Raw genomic sequence first — 19,487 nt, 5'->3', positions numbered from 1 at the left:
AGGCAAAGACTATAGTGGCGGATAACGGGGGCAGATACGTGATGGTGAGTGGCAAACTACAGGGGGAGACGGTGGTTTTGGTAAACGTATATGCCCCGAACTGGGATGACGCCAATTTTATGAGGCGGATGCTAGGACGCATTCCGGACCTAGAGATGGGAAAGCTGATAATGGGGGGAGATTTTAATACGGTGTTGGAACCAGGGCTGGATAGGTCGAAGTCCAGGACTGGAAGGAGGCCGGCAGCAGCCAAGGTACTAAAAGATTTTATGGAGCAGATGGGAGGTGTAGACCCGTGGAGATTTAGCAGACCTAGGAGTAAGGAGCTCTCGTTTTTCTCCTATGTCCATAAAGTCTACTCGCGAATAGACTTTTTTGTGCTGGGAAGGGCGTTGATCCCAAAGGTGAGGGGAACGGAGTATACGGCTATAGCCATTTCGGATCACGCTCCACACTGGGTGGACTTGGAGATAGGGGAGGAAACAGGAGGGCGCCCACCCTGGAGAATGGACATGGGACTAATGGCAGATGAGGGGGTGTGTCTAAGTGTGAGGGGGTGCATTGAAAAGTACTTGGAACTCAATGATAATGGGGAGGTCCAGGTGGGAGTGGTCTGGGAGGCGCTGAAGGCGGTGGTTAGAGGGGAGCTGATATCAATAAGGGCACATAAAGGGAAGCAGGAGAGTAAGGAACGGGAGCGGTTGCTGCAAGAACTTTTGAGGGTGGACAGACAATATGCGGAAGCACCGGAGGAGGGACTGTACAGGGAAAGGCAAAGGCTACATGTAGAATTTGACTTGCTGACTACGGGCACTGCAGAGGCACAATGGAGGAAGGCACAGGGTGTACAGTACGAATATTGGGAGAAGGCGAGCAGGTTGCTGGCACACCAATTGAGGAAAAGGGGAGCAGCGAGGGAAATAGGGGGAGTGAGGGATGAGGAAGGAGAGATGGAGCGGGGAGCGGAGAGAGTGAATGGAGTGTTCAAGACATTTTATAAAAAATTATATGAAGCTCAACCCCCGGATGGGAGGGAGAGAATGATGGGCTTCTTGGATCGGCTGGAATTTCCCAAGGTGGAAGAGCAGGAAAGGGTGGGACTGGGAGCACAGATCGAGGTAGAAGAAGTGGTGAAAGGAATTAGGAGCATGCAGGCGGGAAAGGCCCCGGGACCGGATGGATTCCCAGTCGAATTCTATAGAAAATATGTGGACTTGCTCGCCCCGGTATTGACGAGGACCTTTAATGAGGCAAAGGAAAGGGGACAACTGCCCCCGACTATGTCTGAAGCAACGATATCGCTTCTCTTAAAGAAGGAAAAGGACCCGCTACAATGCGGGTCCTATAGACCTATTTCCCTCCTAAATGTAGATGCCAAGATCCTGGCCAAGGTAGTGGCAATGAGAATAGAGGAATGTGTCCCGGGGGTGGTCCACGAGGACCAAACTGGGTTGGTGAAGGGGAGACAGCTGAACACGAATATACGGAGGCTGTTAGGGGTAATGATGATGGCCCCACCAGAGGGGGAAACGGAGATAGTAGTGGCAATGGATGCCGAGAAAGCATTTGATAGAGTGGAGTGGGATTATTTGTGGGAGGTGTTGAGGAGATTTGGTTTTGGAGAGGGGTATGTTAGATGGGTGCAGCTGTTGTATAGGGCCCCGATGGCGAGCGTGGTCACGAATGGACGGGGATCTGCATATTTTCGGGTCCATAGAGGGACAAGGCAGGGATGCCCTCTGTCCCCATTATTGTTTGCACTGGCGATTGAGCCCCTGGCGATAGCGTTGAGGGGTTCCAAGAAGTGGAGGGGAGTACTTAGAGGAGGAGAAGAACACCGGGTATCTTTGTATGCGGACGATTTGCTACTATACGTGGCGGACCCGGCGGAGGGGATGCCAGAAATAATGCGGATACTTGGGGAGTTTGGGGATTTTTCAGGGTATAAATTGAACATGGGGAAAAGTGAGTTGTTTGTGGTGCATCCAGGGGAGCAGAGTAGAGAAATAGAGGACCTACCGTTGAGGAAGGTAACAAGGGACTTTCGTTACCTGGGGATCCAGATAGCCAAGAATTGGGGGACATTGCATAGGTTAAATTTAACGCGGTTGGTGGAACAAATGGAGGAGGATTTCAAGAGATGGGATATGGTATCCCTGTCACTGGCAGGGAGGGTGCAGGCGGTTAAGATGGTGGTCCTCCCGAGATTCCTCTTTGTGTTTCAGTGCCTCCCGGTGGTGATCACGAAGGCTTTTTTAAAAGGATTGAAAAGAGCATCATGGGTTTTGTGTGGGCCGGGAAGACCCCGAGAGTGAGGAAGGGATTCTTACAGCGTAGCAGGGATAGGGGGGGGGCTGGCACTACCGAGCCTAAGTGAGTATTATTGGGCCGCTAATATTTCAATGGTGAGTAAGTGGATGGGAGAGGAGGAGGGAGCGGCGTGGAAGAGATTAGAGAGGGCGTCCTGTAGGGGGACTAGCCTACAGGCTATGGTGACAGCCCCATTGCCGTTCTCACCGAGGAACTACACCACAAGCCCGGTGGTGGTGGCTACACCGAAGATTTGGGGACAGTGGAGACGGCATAGGGGAAAGACTGGAGCCTTGGGGGGGTTCCCGATAAGAAACAACCATAGGTTTGCCCCGGGGGGAATGGATGGGGGATATGGAATGTGGCAAAGAGCAGGAATAACGCAACTGAAAGATCCGTTTGTGGATGGGAAGTTCGCGAGTCTGGGAGCGCTGACCGAGAAATATGGGTTGCCCCAAGGGAATGCATTCAGGTATATGCAACTGAGGGCTTTTGCGAGGCAACAGGTGAGGGAATTCCCGCAGCTCCCGACACAAGAGGTGCAGGACAGAGTGATCTCAAAGACATGGGTGGAGGATGGTAAGGTGTCAGATATATATAGGGAAATGAGGGACGAAGGGGAGACTATGGTAGATGAACTAAAAGGGAAATGGGAAGAAGAGCTGGGGGAGGAGATCGAGGAGGGGCTGTGGGCAGATGCCCTAAGCAGGGTAAACTCGTCGTCCTCGTGTGCCAGGCTAAGCCTGATTCAGTTTAAGGTATTACACAGGGCGCATATGACTGGAGCACGGCTCAGTAAATTTTTTGGGGTGGAGGATAGGTGTGCGAGGTGCTCGAGAAGCCCAGCGAATCATACCCATATGTTTTGGTCATGCCCGGCACTACAGGGGTTTTGGATGGGGGTGACAAAGGTGCTTTCAAAAGTAGTGGGGGTCCGGGTCGAACCAAGCTGGGGGTTGGTTATATTTGGGGTTGCACAAGAGCCGGGAGTGCAGGAGGCGAGAGAGGCCGATGTTTTGGCCTTTGAATCCCTAGTAGCCCGGCGCAGGATATTGTTAATGTGGAAAGAAGCCAAGCCCCCGGGGGTGGAGACCTGGATAAATGACATGGCAGGGTTTATAAAGCTAGAGCGGATTAAGTTCGTTCTAAAGGGGTCGGCTCAAGGGTTCACCAGGCGGTGGCAACCGTTCGTCGAATACCTCGCAGAAAGATAGATGGAATGGAAAAAAGAAGGCAGCAGCAGCCCAGGATCGGGGGGGGGGGGGGGGGGGGGGGTGGGGGGGGAGGAGGAACCAGAAGGACTCTCAGGGTTGTTAATATATACTGTATAATATGTATAGGTCGCTGCAACAGATAATTATATATTGGACTGTTAAATTATATTTTTGGAGAGTGTTACTTGTGATAAGGCAGTTGCCAATTAGGGTTAGTATTCATTTTTGTTATTTATTATTTATTCATTTTTTGTTTATAAAATAGGTCATTGTTATTTGTGTTGTTATAATATTGTGTAAAGGATGCACAATGTACTGTGTTGGTTGACCAAAAATTTTCAATAAAATATTTATTAAAAAAAAAGAAGAGGATTGACATTGTATTCGTTACCGTTTACTGTTTGTTGGTGGGGTGTAAATTTTGAAGAAAATGTGAAAATGGAGAATAAAAATATTTTTTAAAAAAACATTTTTATTTTGGTCACACCCGGATGACCATTGTGGAGGTCCTTTAGGATCAGCTCCTGTCCTTTATCTGGGATGACCAAACAAGTCCCCCACAACAGGATACCATCTTAGACATTGAATTCGGACAGCATGGAGGAAAATCCCATCCTCGTCACCTGTTTTGTGAGGGCCACAAAGAATCCAGCATGAGTTTGTAGAGTCTTCTTTTTATAAATTTAGAGTACCCAATTATTTTTTCCCAATTAAGGGGCAATTCAGCATGGCCAATCCACCTACCCTGGGTTTGTGGGGGTGAAACCCACTCATACACGGGGAGAATGAGCAAACTCCACAAGGACAGTGACCCAGAGCCGGGATTGAACCCGAGTCCTCAGCGGCGTGAGGCAGCAGTGCTAACCACTGTGCTGCCAGAGTTTGTAGAGTCAAAAAACTTTCTTTACAACAATATGCACAAAGTACCAGTAGTCCACTGGATAAAAGCTTTGACAAAGGGTCATCTGGACTCGAAACGTTAGCTCTTTTCTCTCCCTACAGATGCTGCCAGACCTGCTGAGATTTTCCAGCATTTTCTCTTTGGTACCAGCAGTTCACTACTGGTTCCCTCTCTAGCCGGTACCACACTGGCCAGCTCTAGTTATACAGCTGCACTACTAATGATTGCCCTGCCCCACTCTTATCTGGGGAGCTCATATTCCCCAAAGAACATGAGGTAACCAAGTGGGATCTGGGCAGGTTATAACAGTGAGGTTGTAGGTTGGTAGGGTGGCAGGTTGGTTGAGGTATTCCCGGGATCGGGTCAGGTCAGGAGGGATAGTAAGATCCGGGGCTAATTGGTTGGGTGATAGTTGGATTGGGGTCGGGAAGGGTAGTTGCATGCTGGGTGGTCAGAGGTTAGCGTGGTCACGCCAGTTTTTCTGGTGTGAAAGGCCACAGTTTTTACGACGGCGTGGGGACTGATGTGCCATCAATTAACACAAGACGAGTAGTGAACAAAACTGTGGCTTTAATAAGCTAAACAGAAAGCCTCCTGGCCACTGATCCCGAACTGGGGCAGGGCCGGAGGTCAGCCACCTTTATACCGAGCCCGAGGGGAGGTGGAGCCATCAGGCAGTGGTTTACCACAATACATGTAGTACAGTAACAGTTTACCACAATACATATAATACACTAACAGTGGTTTACCACAGGGACGTAGTCCCAAAAACAGAGAATCCAGACCCAGATCTCCAATGATACGCAGACAGGAGGATAATATAAAGAGCACAATTCTGAAGAGGTTGCTGGAATAGAGGGACCTGGGGTATATGTGCACAAATAATTGGAAGTGGCAGGATATATTGAGAAAGAAGTTAATAAAGCATTTGGGATTCTGTGCTTTATAAATAAAGACAGGGGAGGGGAGGCGGTAGCTTAGTGGTATTGTCACTGGACTAGTAATCCAGGGACCCAGGGTAATAATGCTCTGGGGACCAGGGTTCAAATCGTACCACGGCAAATGGTGGAATTTGAATTCAATAAATATCTGGAATTAAGTCTAATGATGACCATGAAACCATGGTCGATTGTTGTAAAAACCCATCTGGTTCACTAATGTCTTTTAGGGGAGGAAATCTGTCGTCCTTGCCTGGTCTGGCTTACATGTGACTCCAGACCCACAGCAATCCTCAGGGATGGGCAATAAATGCTGGCCCAGCCAGTGACATCCACACCCCATGAACAAATTTTTAAAAAGAGTAACATTTTTAAAATTGAATACAAAAGCAAGGAAGATATGGTGAGCCTTTATAAAGCACTAATTCAGACTCAACTGGAGTATTTAGGAAGGATGTGTAGGTTTTAAAGAGGGTGTAGAGAGGTTTACGAGGATGATTCCAGGGATAAGGGTAGATTGGAGAAGCTGGGACAGTTCCCCTTGGAGAAGAGAAAGTTGGGAAGGGGTTTGGTGTTTTTTTGTAGAGATATTGAAATGGGAGGAAATGAGTGGCAGCGTATGGCGACGTGGGAATGCTTGATTGATTTGTTGAAGAGAGAGTCTAAATGCATTGCTTCTACATTGTTGGAACCCTTCCTTCATGTGCGGGTAGGTTTGATGGGCACACTCCTCCAAGTGGTCTTATATAGTGGTTTCTGGTGGTTTCCTGGGGGTCCTCCTTGTTGGGTTGGGTTTTCCATGTGGAGGCAGTGTTTGTGCCTCTGTTGAGGCAGCGCTGTCGTATCCCCTAATATCCTTCTTGCGATGGCATGCAGTGCTGGATGGTGGCTGATATTCGGAGGTCAGCTTGGGCATTCGTCCCTTCGGGGTCTTTTTTGCTTCTTCTCTTCATGTGGGTGAATAGTATGAGGTTATAAATCCTGGGTCTGGTCTGATGGTTTATTGTAATGTGGGGGAGGGAATCAGTCCACCCTCCCAGCGCACTCAATTATTGGGTGCCTTGACAATTTGTCTTCTCTTTGGTGGTGGGATCTCCCTGGCTGGGTCTGACACAATCTTTTTTAGTAAAAATGGAGTGGTGCACTGCTCTGGGTGTGGTGGGCAAGGTGCAAGACCGGCCTGGAGTGTAGGGCTTGGGGTGTGCTAGAGATCCTGGGGGTACTGACTCTTGTGTGTTGGAGTATTCCGAGCTAGGACAGGTCCAGTGCTGTGGTTGGTATCCTGTTGCCCCCTAGGGTTGGGATGTCCCTTCTCGAAGGCACTTATTAGCAACATCCTGAGAGGCTGGGTTTTGCTTTGGAGGTGTTTGAATATCCTTGACTTAAGGACTCTTCTGTGCATGGAGGACCGGGGTTGAGTCGGGTCCAATACTTTGGTTGATATTCTGGTTCCCAAAATTATGGTCAGGACGTTTTCCGGTTTGCATGAGCAGTTTTTTTCTCTTCTTCATCAATGGGTGATTGGGTGCGCTGGAGGAATATGGACCCATGGTTGAGTCTTTTTATCCTGTGATGCGGTTCAGGCGCCTGGACCGCTCTGGAGGGGCCCTCCAGCATAGCGCTGGGAGGCGTTCCCTTATGGTGGTGGCCTGCTGCATCCTCCACAACATCACGCAGCAAACATGAGATTGGAGGGAGCATTGGTCTGGGTTCCAGTTTGTAAGAATCATTGGTTTGTACAGGGAAGGATGGATGGGGGTTTTCAGAGGTGGCAGAGAGCAGGGATCGAGAGGATGGGGGATTTATTTACAGATAGGAGCTTTCCCTGTTTGAAGGGTTTAGAGGAGAAATTTGAATGGCCAGCAGGAAACAGATTCAGGTATTTGCAGGTATGGGATTTTTTGCAAAGACAGGTTTCGACCTTTCCACTCCGACCGCCACAGGGAATACAGGACAGGGTAGTTTCTAGAACGGGGGGTGGGAGAGGGGAAAGTATCAGATATCTGCAAAGAACTCATGGAGTCAGAGGTAACTGAGATAGAGGAGCTAGAGGGCAAATTGGAAGATGAGCTAGCGGGAGAGATAGAGGCAGGTCTGTGGGCGGATGCCTTGAGTAGAGTCAATACATCCTCATCATGTGCCAGGCTCAGCCTGATACAATTTAAGGTAGTTCACCGGGCACACATAACGGTGGCCCGAATGAGCAGGTTTTTTGGGGTAGAGGGCGTGGTGTGCGGGGGGGGCAGCAAATCATGTCCATATGTTTTGGGCATGCCCGAAGCTTAGGGGATTCTGGCAGGGTTTTGCAGATGTCATGTCCACGGTACTAAAAACACGAGTGGTGCCGAGTCCAGAGGTGGCGATTTATGGAGTGTCGGAAGATCCGGGAGACCAGGGGGCGAGAGAGCCTTGGCCTTTGCCTCCCTCGTAGCCCATAGATGGATATTGCTCGCGTGAAGGGACTCGAAGCCCCTGAAATCAGAGACCTGGGTTAGCGACATGGCTGGGTTTCTCAGTCTCGAGAAAATCAAGTTCGCCCTGAGAGGGTCAATGCGAGGGTTCGTCCGGAGGTGGCAGCCGTTTGTCGACTTCTTCGGGGAAAATGACCTGTCAGCAGAGGCAACAAATTTAAAGGGGGGGGGTGTAGGCTATTTCCTGTTTAGGGTAGGGGGGACTTGTTAGGGATGGAGATGACTTATGTAATATGTTTAGATTTGGATTTGCATTGTTTACTGTTGTTACTGTTATTATTATAAAATTACAAATACCTTAATAAAATGTTTTTTTTAAAAACATCGTGCAGCAGTGGGTAACGTGCTGGATGAACATCAGTCCTCGTCCGATGAGGAGGATGCAGATTGGTCGAGGATGGGCAGGGCATGGAGCTCGGGCAGGCATGGGAGGCCGCACAACGTGTGCGCTTGGGCCAAATCGCATGGGATAATCTAATCGCCTCCAAGTTCACCGATTGGGGATTGGCCCCATATCCCAGCTCAATACCCCCCCCCCCACACTCCTCTGCTTGCAACCCCCTCCGGGATTCCTACCTGCCTCAATAAGGGGTGCGGGCCCAGGGTTGGCAATAACAGTGGATCAGGTCCATGGGATGGAGGATGATGGCAACTCGGATGTGCTCTGGTGCTCTGTATCGTTTGACAACGTCTGACTCCTGCCCACCATAGCACTTGCCGCAGTCCATCTGGGTGATCCCTGCATGCGAGCTGGCCATTCCATCACATCGAACCCCTGGGGTGGTGGAGCTGGGGACGGTGGGGGTAACGGTGAGGGAGGAGGAGACTGTGGGGGGATACCGGAGTGGTGAGCGCTGGCTGAACTGCAGTCCCTGGCCAATCCCACCCACAGCATCTATCCATTCCTCCCTTTGCGGCCGGCCCAGACCAGCCCATCCCTCACACCCTTCTGACAGAGCACCGAGGAGTTTAATGTGAACAAATATATACTGGTTTGTGCCCTAGCCCCTAATGCTATACTGTGCCCTGCACGCGTGCCAACTTAACTGGTATCTACTGTTCTGGCCTTACGGGCCCTAACGCTACATCTAGGTGAATCCCCAGGCGGTACAGCAGGAGTTGGTTGGTATGAAGAACCTGTGATTGAATCCTACAGGAATACAGACAGGTCTGGAATCCAAGGGGAGGAAGTTGCGATTAGTGCCTCTGGTGCTTCTGGAGTTGAGGGAAATGTATTTGGTGCGTGCCCGAACATGGCGCGAAACGTTTATCCTGAACTCTCGTGGTAATTGCGAGCAATCACCCCGTGGGGAGGTGTGCACCATTTTACCATTTTCTCATGGCTTTATCCTGTTTTTCCCTTCTTCTCTGGTGGGGCTTTTGGAGGTATCAAATCATGTCTAACGATTATATTGAGCCAGTTGTACTGCTGTTCTCCTGTTTCCCTCTGTAACATGTACATTGAGCCTTTACCTTTTCTTGTGGCGCTGGCCCATTCCTGTGGTTTTGTTGTGTTTTATGTTCAAATGTAAAATTTCAATAAGTATACTGTTATAACCCGACCGGACACCATGGGGTCTGTAACCTCAGAGCTCCTGTGGCCTCACCTGAGTATGATCTCCTTAGATGAGGGTGGAGCTACACCCTTAAGCCAGGGACTTCATGGGGCATAAATACCCCAGCCTAAGTGTGGGCAGGAGACCCTTCGAGGAGTGGAGTTGTAATATAATAGGTAGAATAAACTTGAGTTTTTCTTACAGTCATCGCTTCCGTGTGCTCGCTCACCTGGTATGGTACATATACTTTTTTTTAAATTGGTTTGAACTGTTATTCAAACAAGGGGGTTGAAGGGCAGCACGGCGGCACAGTGGTTAGCACTGCTGTCTCACGGCTCTGAGGTCCCAGGTTCGAATCCGGCTCTGGGTCACTGTCCGTGTGGAGTTTGCACATTCTCCCTGTGTTTGCGTGGATTTCACCCCCACAGCCCAAAAGATGTGCAGGGTAGGTGGATTGGCCACGCTAAATTGCCCCTTAATTAGAAAAAATTAATTGGGCACTCGAGCTTTATTTAAAAAAACAAAGGGGTTGCAATTCATGGCCTGCCCACGCCCATCCCAGTGGAGATGGACACATCTACCTGATTATGGTGCAGAGTTAAGCAACTCTTGCACTGTTGGCTCCTTTTATGTTCAGCAGGTTGAGCACCATTTACTGACAGCACGAGGTGCAATCAGCCTTCCGTTCTTAAAGATTGTGCCTCTGAAAGGGAAGTCGCACTGTATGATAGGAGGCTACTGCTGAATACTGTTGCTACAATTCCAAACATCTCTTCAAGTGACTGATAGACTGACGCAGCAATAGATCACATAACAATTAATTGCTGGTTCTTTTTAAACAATGTAACAGCTACAATACTGGCATCTACCCGACAATGTGGAAAATTGCCCAGCTATGTCCTGTCCACAAAAAACAGGACATATCTAGTCAGGTCAATTGCAGCCCCTCAGTTTACTCTTAATTATCAGCAAAATGATAGAGTGTGTCATCGACAGTGCTATCAAGTGGCGCTCACACAGCACTTAACCTGCTACCAGCAATTGGTTTGGTTCCTCCGCAGCCCTTTGTCTTCAGACTCATTACAGCTGTGGTCCAAATATTGGTCAAAAGAGCTGAATTCCAGAGGTGAGCTGAGAGTGACTGTCCTTGACATCAGGGCAACATTTGACCGTGTGTGACATCAAGGAACATGGGCAAAATTGAAGTCAATCAGAAAAGGGGAAAACTCTCCAATGGCTGGAGACATACCTAGCACAAAGGAAGATGGTTCACAGAAACCCCACAGTGCAGGAGGAGGCCGTTCAGTCCACCGAGCCTGCACCAACCCTGCAAAAGAGTACCCTATCCAGGCCCATCCCTATCCGTATAACCCCACTTAATCTTTTGACACCAAGGGGCAATTTAGCATGGCCAAACCACCTAGCCTGCACATCTTTGGACTGTGGGAGAGAACCGGAGCACCCAGAGGAAATCCATGCAGACACGGGAAGAAAGTGCAAACTCCACACAGACAGTCACCCAAGGTCGGAATTGAGCCCGGGTCCCTGACGCAGTGAGGCAGCCCCAGACATCAGTGCAGAAGTTCGTCAGCGTAATGTCTTAGGCCCAACCATCTTCAGATGCTGTGGAAAAGACCGTCTGTCCATCATAAGGTCAGAACTGAGGATATTTGCTGATGATTGCACAATGTTTAGCTCCATTTGCAACTCCTCAGATACTGAAGCAGTCTGTGCCTGCTTGCAGGAAAATCTGAACAACATTCAGGCTTGGATGGATAAATCTCAAGTAATTTTCTTGCCTCATAGATGCCAGCCAATGGCCATTTCCAACAAGAGAGAATTTAACCATCTCCCCTTGACATTCAATGGCACCCCTTCCACCACATTAAATATTAATTGCCCCAACAACTGGTGCACAGTGGCAGCTGTATCTACATCTACAAGATGCACTTTGGTAGCTACTCAAAGACGCGTTTGGCAGCGCCTTCTAACCCTGTGACATATACCACTTGCAAGAGCAAGATCAGCAGATACATGGGAACATGGTCCAGATCAGCTCCTCCAAGTCACACTCAACCTCAACTTGGAAATACATCTCCATTCCTTCACTGGGCCAAAATCCTGGAACTCCCTCCCTAACATCACTGTGGATGTACCTACACCGCATAGACTGCAGCGGGTCAAGAAGCTGGTTCACCACCACCTTGTTAAGAGCAATTAGGAGGCTGGCCATAAATGTTGGCCCAGCATTTCCCTAGCGACTGCCACATTGCATGAACAAATAAGGAAAAAATAAGTGGCACTACATGATCTTGATCTTTGGTGAGCGACGTGTGAATTTGTTAATTCATGTGTCACTTTAAATGATAGGCCTTCCACTGGAATATACCACACATGCTTTTGCCACAAAGTAAATATAATAGAATCTTTTCCCACATGTTTCGTACAGGATGTGGATTATGAAATGAATTGTAGTTCTACTTAATGCCAATGGATGGAGTTCGAACCCTTGGTGTTTGTAATATTTAAAACAGATCAGAAGTTCTATTCCAATTTTCCCGCTTATAAATAGAACTGTTCAGCCAACAAACATATTAGCCCATAACTTCCTGGACCTCCAACGTTGCATTTAGGGGATTACCCAACGATGCGCTGGGGAATCCCTCTTGGAAGTTCCCATGTAAATTTAGCCCAGGGTCTTTGCAATTACAGCGAGGAGGGTAAATCCATCCAGAGTGACAAACCTCCGGAGATTGACACTCTGAGGAAGTTACAGGCCTACGTGCAGTTTGCCTTGGTCCAAGTCTGGAAATTGGTTGATGTGATGTCATGGCTCATCAGGATTTCAATCCCAAGAAACCTATTGAAGCAGCCCCCACTTGAGTGAATGCACAGCCTGTACTCGTACTGAGGTCAATCGGCAATGAGCGACCCACAGGCAAACACCGGGTGTTTTGGTCTCAAGAGCAGCGGTTTTGGAAAAGGACAAAATGGTCAGGGTTCCCCACCTAATGATGGTACAGCCAACCATAAAGAAACAAACAGATCATCGCATTTCTTTCATTCCGACAATTTGAAGTGTTGCTGTGATGAGTAGAACAGCAAGGTTGTCTCAGTTCACAAAGTGTATGTGGATTTGAGTGCAATATATCATCGCTTACACAATATGCCAACTTTGCTGGCTGCGCAGTTCTAGTCATAAGTGGAAATGTTGGAACAGGATAGGATTGGGAACCAGGGTTGCGAACCCAACCGCATTGGCGTGAAGTCTCCAGGAATTCAAGATCAATCTCCAAGACATTGCCGTGCGCAACCCTGGAAAATAAATCATCGAGACATTTAAAAAGATGCTTTCTAAAAAAACATTTCTTTGAACATTTCTCTTTACCAGATATTAAAATATTGGAAATGGTTTTAAAAGGTATTTGGGTAATGAGTCTTTTTGCTTTCCAATTGGTGTAGGAAAGCCGTGTGTCACAAGGATGGCGGTTTTGCCAATCATTGGCAGGAGCGTGGGGGGGAGGGGGAGCTGATCATGTGATGAAGCCTCCAGGAATACATTTGATCACAGCTGGCAACTCTAACTTTGGATCTGTTTTAAATATTACAAATTCCAAAGGCTTTAACTCCATCCATTGGCAATAAAGCGAACTGCATTCACGTTAGAATCTGCTTCCTTTTTAAAAAAAATATGTTTATTCAAAGTTTTTCAATAATTTTTACAAAACACTCCAAAAAGGAAAGAAAATATACAAAATAAAAATGAAAAGGGCAATACGCCAACAAACAAAGCAACTTAATCCTCTAACCCTTAAATGGCTTAACAAATTAAGAACAAAATGGGGCAAACGCCCCTTACATAAACCAAACAAGAACCCCCGCCCCCCCGGGTTGCTGCTGCTGCTGACCTCCACCTAACGTTCCGCGAGAAAGTCAAGGAACGGTTACCACCGCCTGGAGAACCCCTGCACAGACCATCGCAAGGCAAACTTCATCTTCTCCAACCTGAGAAACCCCGCCATGTCACTGACCCAAGCCTCCACGCTTGGGGGCTTCGTGTCCCTCCACATTAGGAAGATCCTTCTCCGGGCTACCAAAGAGGCAAAGGCCAGAACTCCGACCTCTTTCGGCTCCTGCACTTCCAGCTCATCTGACACCCCAAATATCGCTATCCCCCAGCTCGGTTTTACCCGAGTATCCAAGACTCTGGACGTAGCCTTTGCGAAGCCCCTCCAAAATCCCGCAAGCGTCGGACACGCCCAGAACATATGGGGGTGGTTTGCTGGGCTCCCCGAACACCTCATACACCTGTCCTCTACCCCAAACAACTTACACATCCTCGCCCCTGTCATATGCACCCTGTGCACCACTTTAAACTGGATCAGACTGAGCCTGGCGCAAGGCGAGGAGGAATTAACCCTGCCCAGGGCATCAGCCCACAGGCCCTCATCCAGCTCCTCACCCAGCTCCTCCTCCCACTTGCCCTTCAGTTCCTCCAGCGAGGCTTCCTCCGCCTCCTGCAACTCCTGGTATATCGCCGAGACCTTACCCTCTCCGACCCACACGCCCAAAATCACCCTGTCTTGTATCCTCCGGGCAGGCAGCAGCGGGAATTCCCCTACCTGCCTCCTCACAAACACCCTGACCTGCATATACCTGAAGGCATTTCTCGGGGGTAACCCAAATTTCTCCTCCAGCGCCCTCAGACTGGCAAAAGTCCCATCAATGAATAAGTCCCCCATCATTTTAGGTCCCACCCGATGCCAACTTAGGAATCCACCATCCAACCTGCCCGGTGCAAACCTATGGTTGTTCTGTATCGGGGACCAGCTTGAGGTCCCCACCTCCCCCCTGTGCCGTCTCCACTGGCCCCCAGATCCTCAATGTCGCCGCCACCACCGGGCTCGTGGTGTACCGCGTCAGCGGTAGCGGCAACGGTGCCGTCACCAGTGCCCCCAGGCTAGTACCTCCACAGGACGCCGCCTCTAGTCTTTTCCATGCCGCTCCCTCTCCCTCCATTACCCATTTCCGAATCATTGCCACATTAGCGGCCCAGTAATAGCTACACAAATTCGGCAGCGCCATCCCCCCCCCCCCGACTACGCTCCAAGAACAGTCTCTTAACCCTCGGGGTCTTACTTGCCCATATAAACCCCATAATGCTCTTGCTCACTCACTTGACAAAGGCCTTAGGGATAACAATAGGCAGGCACTGGAACACGAACAATAACCTAGGGAGGACCGTCATCTTAACGGACTGCACCCTGCCCGTCAAGAGAGTGGCAACACGTCCCATCTCTTAAAGTCCTCCTCCATCTGGTCCACCAACTGTGCCAAGTTGAGCTTATGCAGGAGCCCCCCCAACTCTTGGCCACCTGGATGCCCAAATACCGGAAACTCCTCTCCACCCTCTTGAGCGGCAGCTCCTCCAGCCTCTTCTCCTGACCCCTCGCATGTACCACAAAGAGCTCGCTCTTCCTAATATTGAGCTTGCACCCTGAGAAGTCCCCAAACTCCCTAAGAGTCTGCATGACCGCTGCCATCCCCTCCACTGGATCAGCAATATACAAAAGCAGGTCATCTGCATATGATGAGACCCGATGCTCTTCCCCTCCCCGGACCAACCCCCTCCAGTTTCTCGACTCCCTTAGTGCCATGGCCAGCGGCTCAATTGCCAGGGCAAACAGCAGGGGGGACAGGGGGGACCCCTGTCTCGTCCCACGGTACAATCTGAAGTACTCTGACCTCAGCCAATTTGTCGATACGCTCACTACCGGGGCCTGGTACAACAATTTGACCTACCCTATGAACCCCTCCCCGAACCCAAACCTGCCCAGCACTTCCCACAGGTACTCCCACTCCACCCAATCAAAGGCCTTCTCCGCGTCCATTGCTGCCACCACTTCCGCCTCCCCCCCCCCCCTCCAAGAGCATCATGATCACATTCAGGAGCCTCCGCACATTTGCATTCAATTGCCTGCCCTTCACAAACCCCGTCTGGTCCTCGTGTATCACTCCCGGGACACAATCCTCAATCCTAGTGGCCAGGACCTTTGCCAGCGTCCACATTGAGGAGCGAAATCGGCCTATATGAGCCACACTGCAGCGGGTCTTTGTCCCGCTTGAGGATAAGCGAGATCAGTGCCCGAGACATAGTCGGGGGAAGAATCCCTTCTTCCTTCGCCTCGTTGAAGGTTCTCACCAGCAATGGACCCAACAGTTCCACAAACCTCCTATAGCACTCGACCAGGAACCCATCCAGCCCCGGGGCCTTGCCCGCCTGCATGCTCCCCAACCCCTTAACCAGCTCCTCCATCCCGATCAGGGCCCCCAAACCTTCGACCTGTCCATCCTCCACCCTTGGGAACCTCAATTGGTCCAGGAACTGCCGCCGCTTCTCCCCACCACCCAGGGGTTCTGACTTGTACAGGTTCCCGTAGAAATCCCTAAAGACCTCATTTATTTTGGCAGGAGTCGGCACCATGTTCCGTCCTCTGTCCCTGATTCCTCCAATTTCCCTAGCCGCCTCCTTCCTACGTAGCTGATGCGCCAGCATCCGACTCGCCTTCTCCCCATACTCGTACACTGTCCCCTGCACCTTCCTCCACCGGGCCTCAGCTTTCCCCGTAGTCAGCAAATCAAACTCCGTTTGGGGGCTCCGGCGCTCCTTCAGCAGCCCCTCTTCAGGGGATTCCACGTATCTCCGATCCACCCTCAGTATCTCCCCCACCAATCTCTCCCTCTCCATCCTCTCCCTCTTCTCCCTGTGAGCCCTGATTGAGATTAGCTCTCCCCTGACCACCGCCTTCAGCGCCTCCCAGACCACACTCACCAGTACCTCCCCATTACCATTGGCCTCTAAGTACCTTTGAATGCACCCTCGGTCCCGCCCACAGACCTCCTCATCTGCCAGCAGTCCCACATCCATGCGCCACAGCGGGCGCTGGCCCCTCTCCTCCCCCAACTCCAGCTCCACCCAGTGCGGGGCGTGGTCCGAAATCGCTATGGCCGAGTACTCCGTCCCCTCCACTCTTGGGATCAACGCCCTACTCACCACAAAGAAGTCTATCCGTGAATAGGCCTTGTACACATGGGAAAAGAAGGAGAATTCTCTCGCCGCTGGCCTGGCAAACCTCCACTGGTCCACTCCCCCCATCTGATCCATAAACCCCTTCAGAACCTTGGCCGCAGCTGGCCTCCTGCCCGACCTCAACCTAGATTGATCCAGTGTCGGGTCCAGTACCGTATTGATGTCCCCCCCCTCCATTATCAGATTCCCCACCTCTAGTTCCGGGATCCGGCTCAGCATGCGCTTCATGAACCCTGCATCGGCCCAATTCGGGGCATATACATTCACCAGCACCACCCGGGCCCCCTGCAGCCTACCACTCACCATCACAGAACGGCCCCCATTATCCGTCACAATACTCACTGCCTCGAAAGTCACCCACTTGCTCACCAGGATTGCGAACCCCCTGTTCTTCGCATCCAGCCCAGAGTGAAAGACTTGCCCCTCCCATCCCTTCCTCAGTCTGATCTGATCCGCCACCTACAGATGTGTCTCCTGCAACATAGCGACGTCTGCCTTCAGTCCCTTTAAGTGCGTGAACACCCGGGCCCTCTTGACCGGCCCATTCAGGCCTCTCACATTCCACGTGATCAGCCGGATCGGGGGACTATCCCCCCCCCCCCCCCCCCGCCGGCCACGTGCCCACGCCTCCCGTACTCTCCAGCCCCCCAGACGGGGGCTCCCCGCTCCACCTCTCCCTCTTACTTCCAGCTCCCCCTCAGTCAGTACAGCAGCAACCCAGATCCCCACCCCCACCCCAACCCCCCCTCCCCCGGCCAGGCAATTGCTTAGCCCCCCGGCTCCCCCCATTGCACTCTTGTAAGTCAGCTGACTCCTGCTGACCCCGGCCTCGTGCGCCTCCACGTTCACCGGCAGGCCCAGGATCCCATCCTCGTTATCAGAGGCTTTCTGTTGCACCTCCTTAATCGCCGTCCCCTGTGCCCTCTGGGTCTCCACCAGCCTCTCGATTGACGCCTTCATAGGGGCGAACATCTCCGCCTTCAACTCTGCAAAGCAGCTTTTCAAAAACTCCTGCTGCTCCCGAGACCACTGAGCCCACGCTGCCTGGTCTCCACCCGCCGCCATCTTGCTTTTCCGCACCCACTCTCCTCACTTTTCCAGTGCCGCTTTTTTGACCACACCGCTCCTGGTCCACTCCATACAGTGCTGGAGGAACCTCACTGCTACCTTCCCACACCGGGAATCGTCATCCAAGTGCCCCTGGGGTGATTTGTTATGTTGTAGGTGTAACATAAGCGGCTTCCTTGTGGTGCACTTGACAACGGAAGGTTCAGACGTGGTGATAACTTCAACACGTTTATTAAATTATTTACACTTCTATTACGCGGGTTCGACACTACTGCTAATCCTACTATAGCTACCCAGACTGACTAACCAGTCGCTGCCATCCACGTGGTGGGTGTAATATTGAATCAACCCTGTGTCTGTACTCACTGACTGTCTTCACTGGAAAGAGGCAGATCATGTGTGTGGTGTCCTTTATATATGGGTTGGTGTAATGCCCCCCTGTGGTCGTGTCACCTCCTTGTGTATCGTGAATGTCTATTGGTCGTGTCCTATCTACTTGATCTATTGGTTGAGTGTGTGTGTGTGATGTCTTTGGTGCTCCCTTTTTTATATGTTACATATTTTCTGCACACTTTGAGAAAATTGAACAAAAAACAGGTAGATAGGTTAAGGTATGTACAAGTCATGGGAACAGTGATTAAACAATAAGTCCAAATCATTCGTGTGAGTCCAAAAACCATCAATCATCATGGTCAAATGTCTCTTTTGGTTATGAACGCCATCAACGTCCCTGTGCCACAGGAACCAAGAAGTGGTCAAATCACTTCGCTGTCTGATTTGGAATCTTTTTCCGACGTTTGTGATGGTGCTGTCGGATGGCATCTTGTAGCTGATAAAGTGTTGACGTTGAAGAGGTACCATCAACAGTATCATTCGAGGTCATGGATGTGTCATATGTTGAAGTTGGATAAGACTGTACATAGAGACTTCCGGTGGCGTGGGCGAGCAGGGTGGCTGCAATAACAAGAGCTCCCGCCGGTGGCCGTGATTCACGGCGATTTCAGGGAAATCCCCGAGTCCTCACGCACTCCCCGACTATCGTCGGCCTTTGGGGCCGCCACGAGCAGCCAGCGGGGCCGGTTTAAAAACCAGCGAAGAACCCCGCGCGGGTGTCGGGCGGCGGGGGCTGAGGCGCCGGGCCCGGCAGGTCAGAGCAGCGGGGGGCAGAGCTACGAGGAGGCCGAGGCCAGGGCCCGAGGCCAGGGCGCCATGTAGGGAGGGTACTCCACGTCGGATGGCTCCCACCTAGGAGGAAGAAAGAAGGTTGAAGCCTGGTCCCAGGTGAATGTAGAGGAGAAAGAAAGAAGATTTAAGGAAGTTTGGTGAAAGTTTTTTTTTTCAAAAAAGAAGAATGTCAGATTGATGAAGGGCAGGAGGGTGAAGGGAGGGAGAGGAGAAAGGACAGAAGATAAAAAACAATAAGCCGCTAAAGGATGCGAAAAGCAGCGTCGAAGAAAGGAGGAAACGCGGGTTCGCCGCCATAGGAGAAGACGAGCAAAAGCAAAAGTGTTGACAGGATGGCGGAAGCTGAACTGCAAGGCGGGACCGCACCACTTATGGTGGAGAAGATGACCGAGGTGATGGCGGTGGAGCTGGAAAAACATTTGGTGAGGCACATGGAGGTCTTGAGGAAAGAGATGGCGGTCGTGTTGAGGTCATTATTGGAGGAGGCAATCGGCTCGATGAGGGTGGAGGTGGCAAAGGCATCGGCCGAGGTGAGAGAGCAGGGCGAGAAGATGAAGGAGGTGGAGGAGGCCGTGTCACGACACAGCGACCAGGTCACCTCGATGGGGGACGAGCTGCGGAGGGTGGTGGAGGTTAACAGAGGACTCCGAGCAAAGCTGGAAGACTTGGAAAACCGTTCAAGGCGGCACAATTTGTGAATTGTGGGCTTGCCCGAAGGGACAGAGGGCCCAAGGCCAACGCAATACTTCGCTAA

This window comes from Scyliorhinus torazame, chromosome 12 (assembly GCF_047496885.1).
Source record: "Scyliorhinus torazame isolate Kashiwa2021f chromosome 12, sScyTor2.1, whole genome shotgun sequence".
Classification (NCBI taxonomy): Eukaryota; Metazoa; Chordata; class Chondrichthyes; order Carcharhiniformes; family Scyliorhinidae; genus Scyliorhinus; species Scyliorhinus torazame.
This window is presented reverse-complemented; position numbering follows the sequence as displayed.